This window comes from Lutra lutra, chromosome 8 (assembly GCF_902655055.1).
Source record: "Lutra lutra chromosome 8, mLutLut1.2, whole genome shotgun sequence".
NCBI classification, from domain to species: Eukaryota; Metazoa; Chordata; class Mammalia; order Carnivora; family Mustelidae; genus Lutra; species Lutra lutra.
The window spans coordinates 80,636,431-80,649,605 of NC_062285.1; the positions used below are offsets into that span (position 1 = coordinate 80,636,431).

Sequence of the window (13,175 nt, forward strand, 5' to 3'; positions counted from 1 at the left end):
AAGAAGATATACTTCCTGCTGTAGGCATAGCAAGTAGCACAAGTTGGACAAGGACTTGTCTGTCTGACCTCAAGGGCTATATGGGTACTACTACTCCAAAGGGCCTGTCTCTGAGGATCAGAAATGTGACTTATGTGTAGCCTAGAATTACTGCCCCATTTCTTTTCCAATTCATCTGTCCCTCTTTCATTTCCCATGTTGTTCCATAGTCCTCCTCCTCCAGGAAGTATCTCTTGATCAATACCTCTCTCTCAGTTTCTACTGACCTTCCTTTTCAGAGTAATGATGCCTCAATCCCTATCTAGTTACTGATTCCTCCTATCTTATTCCATGTTTTCCCCATGTGGGGTGTAAATTCTCTCTCTCCCCAAAGAATCTTAGATGTTCTCACATGGCTTTTGCACCACTCCCTCAAAGCGTGAAAAGGACTAGTAAGTATATGGATAATCATGCCCCTAACAGGCTTACCTGCAACCACCTTCTTCCTGTTGGGAAGATGAGAAATTCATCAGATAAGAAAACATCTTCCATCTCCCCCTCCTAGGGCAGGCCTCATACATAAATACCATAGAAAAGCACTGGCCATTCTATGCAAGCATAAAACCCAGATATCTTCAGTGTTGTGACCACACTGGAACCAACCTCAATTTCAGGGATTCCCTGGAATGGGGTAGAACTGGTTGGGTCTTCTATCAATTACACTCTTTCTAGACCCTGCCTACATCCCATGGGAAGAGATGGAGCAGGACCAGGGGAGGTCATGTGGGGCATTCTCCCTACCCCCCACCCCGGCTATATTTTCCTGAGTTCTTGGAATGAGCAACACTATTCTTACTGGATTTAGAGGAAATGTAGAACCTACTCCTCCCCCTGAGCAAGATTCCACTGTGGTGGAACAGATAAGACATTCACCAGAACTCACGCTTAGCCACACAAAGGAGAACTAGAAGTGTCTGGGTATAGTTCTAAATGTTGGCTATAGAGAGCTCTGGATGGAGAGAAATGTTGTTTGCCAAGGAAGTCTCCCAGAAGACAGTTTTAAAGGAGTAGCACAGGGCTAGCCTGAAGGAAAGCAGAATTTTCTGTACCAAAGAAATGTGTAATGCTCATTTCAATATAACATGGATTTATTCAATGTCCCTTATGTGCCTGTCCCCTAGCTGGATGCTCTGGGAGAGTGAACAAGATACACTCCCTACCTATGATGTATAATCAGGAAAACAACAACAACAGGAGAGATAACTGTGGTATTCTGTTTTTTATTTCATCTTTATTGAAGTATAACTGACATATAAAATTGTAAGATATTTGAAGTGTACATTGTGGTGATTTGATAAACATATACATTCCAAAATGATTCATTCTGATTTCTCCAATGTAAAAGGATAAACGGTGGTATTTTAATCCAAACATTTCATTAAATGAAAGTAAGTGATCAAAGGTCGACTTTGTTTCCTTCCCTTTGTCTTTACCTGTGGGGAGCTTCCAGTGGAGCTTTGGTTTCCCAGGACCAGGAACATCAGCATCACCTGGGAACTTGTTAGAAGCTCAAGTTCTGGGTCCCACACAGACCTCCTGAATTCCAAACACTGGGGATGGGAGCCCACTAACCTGTGTTTTCATAAGCCTTCCAGGTGAGGTGACACTAGCTGAAGGTTGAGCATCACCTAGCAAAGAACTATTCCTGGCCTCTATCCACCCCTCCCTCTCTCACTTTGACTTTGACTAATGGGTTGAAGAGATAGCACTGAACATTCCCAGTTCAGCCCCTTCTAGTTTTTGGTGATTTCTATTCTTTTCTTTTCTTTTCTTTCTTTCTTTTTTTTAATCTGGAACCAACCTGCTCATAGGACACATGCGGTCCAACTTGTTCATACAGAAGAAAAGCTAATAAAAGCAGTTTCTCTCCTGTGTTGTGAGGTTGGGAGCTGCTCAGCACTCCTTGTGATGAGGAAGAATTCTGTCCAATTTAGTGATGTGGGATTAGCAAGCCAACTGTGCTGCAGATCTAAAGCTGAAGATTTAATCATCTGCCTCTATGTCATGATTATCAGTTGGTCCCAAACACAGGAGGGGGAAATGGGGTAGTATTTATTGGACTTCTACAGCTCCAGCAATGGGTTATAATGAAAAGTGGGAAGGATGCAGGTTCATATCATGTGCACCAAAGAGATCTAATTGAGAGAATAACAGGAAAGAAGAACCAGAGGAAATCCTAGAATTTTTTAAGGAAATGGAACTTGAGAAATGATCAGTTGTGACCTCTCCTGTTACAGATAAATAAGCAGAGCATGGAAGGAACTGAGCAGCTTGCCCAAGGTCACATTGCTAGTTAGTGGTGGAAACAAGACAAGAACCCAAGACACATGGTTCTCAGCATGCACTTTTTGGATAGGTGGACCAAAGTAGTGCTCAGAGAAAAGTTGGCTCCAGTCCACCTGTGCATTCTCTGTTGCCCCCCTCACACAGCCAATTCTCAAGCTACACAGCCTGCTCAGTGTACTCTGAGCAGTGGTTCCTTTTCCTGTGCTTTTCCTGATGTTGATTTCTCTTCTTGTAATCTCTCCCTGCCACACACGTGTGGTGAAATCCTATCCCTGAGGAGAGCCAACTCAAATGCTATTCTTCTATAAAGTCTTCTCTGATTTCACTAATCAACACTCACCCCTATGCCAGCCACAAATGATCACCCTCCACTCTGAGTTCGCAAGACATTTGATTTGTATATTTCTTGTGACAACACTTTCTACTTTGTGTTATAGCTATGCTTTACCCTCATATTAGAATATAAGCTTCTTACAGTCAACAGAACAAAGTGGCAACCTACAGAATGGGAGAAGATATTTGCAAATGACACTACAGACAAAGGCCTGATATCCAAGATCTATAAAGAACTCCTCAAAATCAACACCCAAAAAACAGATAATCATGTCAAAACATGGGCAGAAGACACAAGCAGACACTTCTCCAAAGAAGACATATGAATGACTAACAGACACATGAAAAAATGTTCATCATCACTAGCCATCAGGGAGATTCAAATCAAAACCACATTGAGATACCACCTTACATGTCAGAATGGCCAAAATTAAAACAGTAAACAATATGTGTGGAGAGGATGTGGAAAAAGGGGAACCCTCTTATATTATTGGTGGGAATGCAAGCTGGTGCAGCCACTTTGGAAAACAGTGTGGAGATTCCTTAAGAAACAAAAAATAGAGCTATCTTATGACCCTGCAATTGCACTACTGGGTATTTACCCCAAAGATACAGATGTAATGAAAAGAAGGGCCATCTGTACTCCAATGTTCATAGCAGCAATGGCCACCATCGCCAAACTGTGGAAAGAACCAAGATGTTCTTCAAGAGACAAATAGATAAAGAAGATATGGTCCATATATACAATGGAATATTATGCCTCCATCAGAAAAGATGAATACCCAAATTTTGTATCAACATTTGTATCAACATCAATAGGACTGGAGGAGATTATGCTGAATGAAACAAGTCAATCAGAGAGAGTCAACTATCATATGGTTTCACTTACTTGTGGAGCATAAGGAATAACACAGAGGACATTGGGAGAAGGAGAGGAGAAATGAGTTGGAGGAATCAGAGGGGGAGAGAAAACATGAGAGACTATGGACGGTGAGAAACAAACTAAGGGTTTTGGAGGGGAGGAGGGTGGAGGGTTGAGTGATCCTGGTGATATTAAGGAGGGCATGCATTGCATGGAGCACTGGGTGTGGTGCATAAACAATGAATCTTGGAACACTGAAAAAGTAAAATGAAGTTTAAAAAATACTAAAAAAAAAGAAGGAAACTTCAAAAAAATATTATTTATTTATTTATATTAAAATTATATTATTTATATTAAATATTATTTATATTTATTTATAACTTATTTATTTAACAGACAAAGATTACAAGTAGGCAGAGAGACAGGCAGAGAGAGATGGGGAAATAGGCTCCCTGCTGAGCAGAGAGCCTGATGCTGGGCTTGATCCCAGGACCCTGAGATCATGAGCCAAAGGCAGAAGCTTAACCCACTGAGCCACCCAGGCACCCCAGAATATAAGTTTCTTAAGGGAAGGGCATGGTTTTGTCTTTTTTTTTTTTTAAAGGAATTTATTAATTCATTTGAGAGATAGAGTGAGAGAGAGTACAAGGCAGGGAGGGGCAGAAGGAAAGGAAGAAGCTTATGTCCCCCAGCAGGGATCCCAATGCAGGGCTGGATCCCAGGACCCTGAAATCATGACCTCTGCCAAATGTACATGCTTAACTAACTGAACCACTCAGGGTCCCCTTTATCTTTTTTTTTTTTTTTCTGAAGTATAAAGAACATACGGAGCTTTTATATTACTCTCAGGTGTACAATACAGTGACTCAACAATTCCACATATTTCTCAATGTTCAAGATTAGTGTATTCTTAATTCCCTTTATTTAGATCACCCATTCCCCTACCCATCTCCTATTTGGTAACCACTAGTTTGTTCCCTGTATTTAAGAGTCTGGGGTGTTTTTGTTTTTGTTTCATTTTGTTACTTATTTGATTGTTTGTTTTGACTTTTTTCTTTTTATTTTTTTAATTCTTAAATTCCACATAAAAGTGAAAACATATGGCATTTGTTTTTCTCAGACTGACATATTTCAATTAACATTATACCCTCCCACTCCAGCCATGTTTTTACACATGGCAAGATTCCGTTCTTCTTTATAGATGAATAATCGTCCATAGTATATACTTATATGCCACATATTCTTTATCCATTCATCATAGGGGTGCATATATCTTTGCAAATTCATGTAACAAAAATGCTTTTGCACAGAATAGGAAACCAACAACAACTAAAAAAAAAAAGCAACCTATGGAATGGGAGAGGATGCCTGAAAATGATATATCAATAAGGGCTTAATATTCAAAATGCATAAAGAACTTACATGACTCAATACAAGAAACCAAATAATCCAATTAAAAAACCAGCAGAGACCTGAATGGATACTTTTCCAAAGAAGACATACAGCCAACAGACACATGAAAAGACTATTAGTATCACTAATCATCAGGAAAATACAAATTAAAATTTCAATGAGATATCACTTTATACCTGTCAGTACATTGACTTTGTATCCTGCCATGTTACTGAATTGCTGTATGAGTTCTAGTAGTTTGGGGGTGGAGTCTTTTGGGTTTTCCATATAAAGAATCATGTCATTTGCGAAGAGAGAGAGTTTGACTTCTTCATTGCTAATTTGGATACCTTTTATTTCTCTTTGTTGTCTGATTGCTGTTGCTAGGACTTCTAATACTAAGTTGAACAAGAGTGGTGAGAGTGGGCATCCTTGTCGTGTTCCTGATCTCAACGGGAAGGCTGTGAGCTTTTTCCCATTGAGGATGATATTTGCTGTGGGTTTTTCATAGATAGATTTTATTAAGTTCAGGAATGTTCCCTCTATCCCTATACTTTGAAGTGTTTTAATCAGGAACGGATGCTGGATTTTATCAAATGCTTTTTCTGCATCAATTGAGAGGACCATGTGGTTCTTCTCTCTTCTCTTATTGATTTGTTCTATCACATTGATTGATTTGTGAATGTTGAACCGTCCTTGTAACCCAGGGATGAATCCTACCTGGTCATGGTGGATAATCTTTTTAATGTGCTGTTGGATCCTATTTGCTAGGATCTTGTTGAGAATCTTAGCATCCATATTCATCAGTGATATTGGTCTGAAATTCTCCTTTTTGATGTGATATTTGCCTGGTTTGGGGATCAGGGTAATGCTGGCTTCATAAAAAGAGTCTGAAAGTTTTCTTCTGCTTCAATTTTTTGAATCATCTTCAGGATAATAGGTGTTATTTCTTCTTTGAAAGTTTGGTAGAATTCCCCAGGGAATCTGTCAGGTCCTGGGCTCTTGTTTTTTGGAGGTTTTTGATCACTGCTTCAATCTCATTACTAGATATCGGTCTATTCAGGTTGTCATTTTCTTCCTGGTTCAATTTTGGGAGTTTATAGTTTTCCAGGAATGCATCCACTTCATCTAGGTTGCTTAGTTTATTGGCATATAACTGTTGATAATAACTTCTGACGATTGTTTCTACTTCCTTGGTGTTAGTTATGATCTCTCCCTTTTCATTCATTCATTCATTCATTCATTCATTCATTCATAATTTTATTAATTTGAGCTTTCTTTCTTTTCTTTTGGATTAGTGTGGCCAATGGTTTATCAATCTTATTGATTCTTTCAAAAAACCAGCTTCTAGTTTCATTGATACGTTCTACTGTATTTCTCGTTTCTACCTCATTGATCTCTTCTCTAATCTTGATTATTTCCCTTCTTGTGTGTGGAGTTGGTTTAATCTGTTGTTGATTCTTTAAGGTGTAGAGACAGCTGGTGTACTCTGGATTTTTCAATTTTTTTGAGGGAGGCTTGGTTGGCTATGTATTTCCCCCTTTGGACCGCCTTTGCTGAATCCCATAGGTTTTGGACTGAAGTGTCTTCATTCTCATTGGTTTCCATGAATTGTTTAAGTTCTTCTTTGATCTCCTGGTTGATCCAAGCATTCTTAAGCCACGTGGTCTTTAGCTTCCAGGTGTTTGAGTTCCTTCCAAACTTTTCCTTGTGATTGAGCTCCAGTTTCAAAGCATTGTGATCTGAGAATATGCAGGGAATAATCTCAGTCTTTTGGTATCAGTTGAGCCCTGATTTGTTACCCAGTATGTTGTCTATTCTGGAGAAGGTTCCGTGTGCACTTGAGAAGAATGAGTATTCTGTTGTTTTAGGGTGGAATGTTCTGTATATATGTATGAGGTCCATCTGGTCCAATGTGTCATTCAATGCTCTTGTTTCTTTATTGATTTTCTGCTTGGATGGTCTGTCTATTACTGAGAGAAGCATGTTAAGATCTCCTACTATTAATGTATTCATATCAATATGACTCTTTATCTTGATTAATAGTTTTCTTATGTAATTGGCTGCTACCATATTGGGGGCATAGATATTTACAATTGTTAGATCTTCTTGGTGGATAGTCCCTTTAAGAATTACGTAGTGTCCTTCTGTATCTCTGACTACAGTCTTTAGTTTAAAATCTAATTTATCTGATATGAGAATTGCTACTCTGGCCTTCTTTTGAGGCCCATTGGCATGAAAGATACTTCTCTATCCTTTCACTTTCAGTCTGGGTGTATCCTTAGGTTCAAAATGGGTCTCTTGAAGACAACATATGGATGGGTCCTGTTGTTTTATCCAATCTGCAACCCTGTGTCATTTTATGGGTGCATTTAGGCCATTCACATTGACAGTGATTATTAATAGATATGTTTTTATTGACATCATGTTACCTTTGAAGTCTTTCTTTCTGTAGATTGTTTCCATATTTCTGTTCAATGATATTCTTAGGATTTTTTCCTCTTTTATAGAACCCCCCTTAATATTTCCTGCAGTGTCGGCTTGGTGGTTGCATACTCTTTTAAGCCTTGCCAGTCTTGGAAACTCTTTATCTCTCCATCCATTTTGAATGTCAGTCTTGCTGGATAAAGTATTCTTGTCTGCATGTTCTTCTCATTTAGTGCCCTGAATATATCTTGCCAGCCCTTTCTGGCTTGCCAGGTTTCTGTGGACAGGTCTGATGTTATTCTGATGGGCTTTCCTCTGTATGTAAGGAGCTTCTTTGTCCTAGCTGCCTTCAAGAGAGCCTGTCTATAGTTATGATTCCTCATTCTTACTATCAGGTGTCTCGAGGACTTTTGGGATTCTATAATCTTGGGGGGAGACCGTTCTGCCTCTAGTACATGAATGCTGGTTCCATTTGCGAGATTGGGAAAATTTTCATGGAGAATTTGTTCCACTATATCTTCTAGACTTCTTTCTTTCTCCTCCCCTTCAGGGATTCCAATAATTCTGATGTTGGAATGTTTCATGGCATCATTTATTCCCTAATTCTGTTTTCATGGCTTCTAAGCTGTTTGTTCCAGGCTTCCTCCTGATCCTTTCTCTCTATCTGTTTGTCCTCCAGATCACTAATTCTATCTTCTGTCTCAGTTACCCTAGCTTTGAGAGAATTTAGATTAGATTGGAACTCATTGAGAACATTGTGAACATCATCCCTGGTGACTTTCAGTTCTGCCCTAACATTGTGATCATCATCCCTTTTCGCTGCCAGCACAACAAATCGACCAGGAAACGTGAGGGTAAGAGGATAGTGAAAAGAAATGAAGAGACAAAGAGATGGGGGCAGGAGGAACACTGAGGATGATGTCCAACAGTGTCAATTTTATTCCACATCTTACAAGCATTTATAAGGCAGACCACAATAGAAGGAGTAATACATCAGTATCTAGTTTCTATAGAAAAGTTTACATTAACTATAAGCAAATCTCGTGATGCCAGGTAGTCACAGCTAAAGCCATTAGCAAGACAATCAACCAGGGAGTGGGTTATGGGAAGTACAGGAACAACAAGGACCAACTAAGAATTCATGACCCTGACCACATTGTTCCCTTCTGTAGGGAGAGTGTGTGGGAAGTCACGTAGGCGAGCACATGACACATAGCACAGACCCTTTCTCAGTGTTACTCAACTTTCCCGTCCTTAACCCCTTATCAAGGCATCCGGACTTTAAAGGAGACACAAGTCAGGGCCTGGTTTGATCCATGACTCCAACCATGCCGTGACCTCCGACATCTCCCCCTTCTTTTTTAAATAAATCAAGCATATGAATTTGTGCCTGAGCATGCAGTCGTTGTTGTCCTGTACGAAACAAAGAAAGTCCCCATCCTACAATCAATATAGCCAAGACAATGAATATAATGATAAAAATCCAAAAGGAATATTTATTTCATTATATTTCCAGGATTAAACCCATGCAACCCATCTAAAATCTGAGATACTATAGTAGCAGGATTTTGTACATCTAGTTGTGAATGTCCTATATTAGCAATTTCCTTTTGCAACTCTGCAAGATCTAGACTTACATTACTATGAAACCATATTCCTTGCAAATGATGTTTAACAGCATCCCAAGAATAGTTCAAGGCTTTCAAGGGAGTGACACAAATATGTTGAAATCCTCCATGACACACTAAAGACATTTGAGTTCTTAATACCGATATTTGCCCCCCCCCGCCCCAAATTCTACTGCTTCTTCCAATCCTTCCAACCGGCTTAAATTTTTTTGGTCTATATGCTCCTGAGTAGCCAAGGCATGAGAGATATTTCTGGCTAGAGAATTCACATGTGTGGCAGTTCGTACAGATTGTGAAAGAGCTATGGTAGAAACAGTAGCTGTAGCAATTAGAGAAATTAATACAGTTATCCTAGCAATAAGTAACCCTATGAAGCGCTTAACTCTTTTTACCTGTGCCTGTAATTCTAACGCTAACTGATACCCATAATTAGCATACCAGGGATCCTCTACTTCCACTGGGAGGAGCACATATGGAGGTTGCATAGTTACAAACACTATCATGGGACCTGTGCCTGACGAAGGCAGGGACACAGGTAGACAATTTGTTAACACACAATGGTCACAATGGATATTATACAATAGATGTCCCCCTTGGAAAGAGATGAGAACTTTTGATCCCAAGCCCACTATCAGTAAAAAAAGGTCCAGGAACACAGGCCCGCAAAGTCAGATTATAGTCTTTTGTGGCACTATAACTACTCCTGGCTATTTGCACTCCAACTGGTCCCAGGGCAGCAACCAGTTTCCAGAATTCTGCATGAAACATCCCTCCAGCTGTAAGGGGGGTCTAGACGTCTTCTCTGTCTGTTCTGGCCATTCAATGTGAGGCGAGCCATCCTCTGTTGGAGACGTGAGGATTCGGCACCACCTTTCTGGAAGCTAGCGCGGGGTATTTTTATCCTGAGGAAAAACACAAACAAAACCTCCCTCTGCGGAGGACAGGATCGGGACCCTTCTAAGTGCCCATCAGGGGGTCTTTCCACCTAGCATAAGGAAGAGGAGAAAAGTCTGGATGCCAAAAGCGTTCAGCTGCTGTGCGACCTATATCATTGACATTCAAAAAATTTAAAATATAAAGAGTTAAAATTAAATGCATATGAGGAGAGTATATCATTGTTCCCTGTAGTATATCCTCCTCTTTTAATTTTTTTGAGATATTATTTAAGGGTACATTAGCTCTATTGACAATGGTTTGTCCTTGTGAATTATAGGGGATGTCCATTGAATGTTCTGATTTGTTTGCAAATAAGTATTTTTACATTTTTGTAAGTCACAGATATCTTAAGAAAAAAAAAATATCCCTAGTCTGGAAGAGCAAACATTAGAGAACCAGCAATGTTTAAAATAAGACAAAACATTAAGAGACACAAGATTACAATTTCCTTCAGTTCATCTAGTCCCATGTTACTAATTCTGGTTTACTCCAAATGCAGCTTTTACTTCTAGAAATTTTTACCCATTTCAGTCCCAGGATTTTTAACTTATCATATACCTGTATTTGTTCTGAAAGTTCTTTATATGAATCTCCTTTAAGACAAAACTTATTTTATATGAGAATAGAACAAAACATAGAAACTGGGTTCTCTGGGCAGGCAAAGAGAAAACCATTTACATTTTCTTTTTAACAGTAGATTAATCCAGGAAAACTTTGTACTTGAGTGGATCATCAATAGAGATTTGCCATGACATAGGGCTTTAGTCTTTCTTTCTTAAATATTATGCATCATTTGAACGGAAACATTTTACAGGAAAAGATTCATTAGTCCTTTTCCTTTTAAACCTATAAACCAAGGAAAATAAAAGTCACTTCCCCAAGCCTTTTACAACTTACTATATACCCTCAAATTTATCTCCTTTCATGTTCTGGTGTAACTAGATATTTTCACTTTAAGACAAAACTACTCATTCTTTTAGGCCCTCCTTTTTGTGTGTACAGTTAATCTTAGTCCATCCTGACCATACCTAAAATTCCTTTTCTGAAGATTTCCCCTCATGAACCTTCTACAACTTGCTTTTGCATTCAGGTTTTGTCCCAAGTCATTTCCTTCCAAACAACCATCTCAATTAGGACAAAATTACCTTCTCTTACCCTCAACAAAATGTACTCCCATTCCTTAAATCTTTCTTACATATCTCCTACATTCCTACATACAGGGTTGCTTTCTCATTTCCATCAGCCTTTCTATACCAGTATCTCCCTTTTCTTCCTAAGACAGTGAGTTTTCTGGGTTTCCCTCCCATTGTAAATGATGTCGCAGACAAAGGGAGGGGGATCTTTCAGATGCTGTCCTGCTCGTGTCCCTCGCGGGAACTTAGGAGTGTCTTAGCTAAGGTCTGTCTGTATAAACCCCGGACCAGGCTACTCCATGGAGTAGATGACCGTTATGCCATGTGACGCCCCACGAGACTCAGGGTGCAGCCCACTCTGTAGCCGAAGCGGTGGAGTCATACAGACACATTCACACAGTCAGGCACTCTTCAGATTCAAACAGGTTGGACACCCTCCCCTTTGGGTATCCCTGGCTAATGGGAGGTGATCAGTCTCCCCTTCCATTCTTTATGAATGGGTCTAGCTCAGACAGTGGCCCCGGGGCTGTTACAACAGAATTCAGTTAAGCACAAAAGATGTTTACCAACAGATTTCAAAAGCACAAAACTAGTTCCAGTGACCAGCGCTCAAGCATTTTATCCCATTTGATTTAAAGTTTCAGGTTAGCAAAGACTTTGAAAGCTACTTTAACAATTACCCATTAAAACTTTGAGGCAGACAATTAACCATCAGTTTAGTCATCTCTTTGCTAACAGATTTTAACCCAACAGATTTTAACAGATTTTAACAAATAACTCGAGCTTGTTTGACTTTAAGTAAAAACTCTGAAGTTTCACATTTACTACTGTTAACTCAAAAGACATGTTTACCCTAATTAACCCAACAAACTTAGTTCAAATACTGATTTACGTTCCACCTGGTTCCACTCCGTTTCGAATGTTTACCTGAGACACGGTGGGAAGATCTGGAGTGGGTGGGGGGGTGTTAGGTCCAGGGGGTGCTCTTCTTGTTAGAATCATGAGAAGCTATAGAGGCTTCTATAGGCTCTATAGAATGTTGCGGATCTAAAGCCTCTCAAATATCTTCCCAAACTTTCATGGTTCCTTCAGGGCAAGCACATGGTCCTCTAATTCTCAATTGATTTTTAATTTCTTGCCCTGCTTTCTGCCAAATTTGTAAATTTACCGTTCCTCCTTTAGGGAACCAAGGACAAAGATCAGACACCACACCAAAAAATTGCCGTAAGGCCTTCTTTGAGTGCTTAGACCCCATCTGCTTTAAAAGGGCCTGCAATGCCATAACAAAAAGATCCTCCTGTTCCATAGAATGAGACTGCCCCATATTATTTCACTCCTGCTGTCACCCATCAACCTGGGCTCCTCTTACCGAAATATTGATAACCACTCACCTGTACTTGCGTGCTCCCTTGAAACGTGCTCACGGTCCCTGTTCGGGCGCCACTTGTCACGGCCGGTGCGACAAATCGACCAGGAAACGTGAGGGTAAGAGGATGGTGAAAAGAAATGAAGAGACAAAGAGATGGAGGCAGGAGGGACACTGAGGATGATGTCCAACAGTGCCAATTTTATTCCACATCTTACGCATCTTACAAGCATTTATAAGGCAGACCACAATAGAGGGAGTAATACATCAGTATCTAGTCAGATGACCACAAGTTTCCATAACAAGTTTACATTAACTACAAGTAAATCTCGTGATGCCAGGTAGTCACGGCTAAAGCCATTAGCAAGACAATCAACCAGGGAGTGAGTTATGGGAAGTACAGGAACAACAAGGACCAACTAAGAATTCATGATCCTGACCACATTGTTCCCTTCTGTAGGGAGAGTGTGTGGGAAGTCACGTAGGCGAGCACACGACACATAGCACAGACCCTTTCTCAGTGTTACTCAACTTTCCCGTCCTGAACCCCTTATCAAGGCATCCGGACTTTAAAAGAGACACAAGTCAGGGCCTGGTTTGATCCACGACTCCAACCATGCTGTGGCCTCCAACAATCCCTGGTGGCTTTCGGTTCTGCCCTAATCAATTCCATTTTGTCATCCATGGCTTTCTCCAACCTAGCTATTGCCTGGATAATTGTTAGCCTAAATTGCCTTTCTGACATATTGTCTATGTCAATAGCCATTAGCTCT

At 40.0% G+C, this 13,175-nt stretch overlaps 1 protein-coding gene across 1 annotated transcript in view; it reads right to left on the reverse strand.

Moving 5' to 3' along the window:
- The window catches only part of LOC125106816 (cationic amino acid transporter 3-like), a 48,571-nt gene extending 48,075 nt beyond the window's left edge, over window positions 1-496 (reverse strand). Inside the window, exon 1 of the mRNA XM_047741423.1 lies at window positions 469-496. The gene's annotated coding sequence lies outside the window, so the exon portion shown is untranslated. The remainder of the gene's footprint in view (window positions 1-468) is intronic.
- Window positions 497-13,175: the final 12,679 nt, after the last annotated feature.